The sequence below is a fragment of the Chiloscyllium plagiosum genome, unplaced genomic scaffold, assembly GCF_037043375.1.
Source record: "Chiloscyllium plagiosum isolate Xiang-an unplaced genomic scaffold, Cpla_swu_hap1 HiC_scaffold_52, whole genome shotgun sequence".
NCBI lineage: Eukaryota > Metazoa > Chordata > Chondrichthyes > Orectolobiformes > Hemiscylliidae > Chiloscyllium > Chiloscyllium plagiosum.
In genome coordinates, this window is record NW_028270190.1 from 33,605,786 (window position 1) to 33,606,626 (window position 841).

The 841-nt window shown below is 47.3% G+C and overlaps 1 non-coding gene across 1 annotated transcript; it reads left to right on the plus strand.

Annotated features, from left to right (window-relative positions):
* The first annotated feature begins 432 nt into the window (after positions 1-432).
* On the plus strand, positions 433-506 carry trnai-aau (transfer RNA isoleucine (anticodon AAU)). The gene has a single exon. It is a non-coding gene; the product is annotated as a tRNA-Ile (tRNA).
* Positions 507-841: the final 335 nt, after the last annotated feature.

Here is an 841-nt window from a genome sequence, read left to right on the forward strand (position 1 = left end):
TTCGGGAGCAGAAAAAATCACACTGTTCGATTACAAATCAAATGCATTTGGCATAAGGTTCGTAGCAGTTTATCAGCAGCACATAACCCTGACTCCAAAAGTCTGTGAGTATCCAGTAGAACAGTGAGCGATCGTTGAAGGTACGTTTCTCCAGACGATATTTGTCAACATGACAAGCTGCAGCTGAGCTGGTGGCATTGCGATTGAAATTGCATGCGTCCGGACATTGTGCTTAATTTTGAATATCAGAGCAAATGGTTAAGTCGAGTAGGCGCGTTCGGAAAACTAAATGCTTTTTTTTCGTTGAAAAGATTTGCAACGAAAGGAAGTATTTCAGACGATCGTGCGATCGACATGAAGCAGAAAATGAACAGCCGCCGCGGTTGTGAGCACCGGGAATATAGGCATTTGCTTTCGCGACTGGACTCCGTTGGTCGGTTAGCTCAGCTGGTTAGAGCGTGGTGCTAATAACGCCAAGGTCGTGGGTTCAATCCCCGCACTGACCATGTGAGGCGCTCCCGTTGTTAACAGGTCTGTGTCAGTGTTCGCCGTGGCTTTTACTTTCACCGTCTGCAAGAACTTGTCACATGGTCGGTTGAGATGTGTATTCATTCGAAAGGCGACCATCGCTGTCATGGAACGTCAACCCGCTGGTCCCATGCCGGATCTCAGCTGCGTTGCTATTTTTCCAAACAACGTGCTCCACCAAACCACGAAACAGGAAGCCTCACCTGCGCAATAAAACATTTGACAGGGATAGACGCACGACTTGATCGCCGTAACCATGATGACTGCTGGATGTTGTCTGCAGCAAATCAATCAGTCTCAATTGTTTTCACAA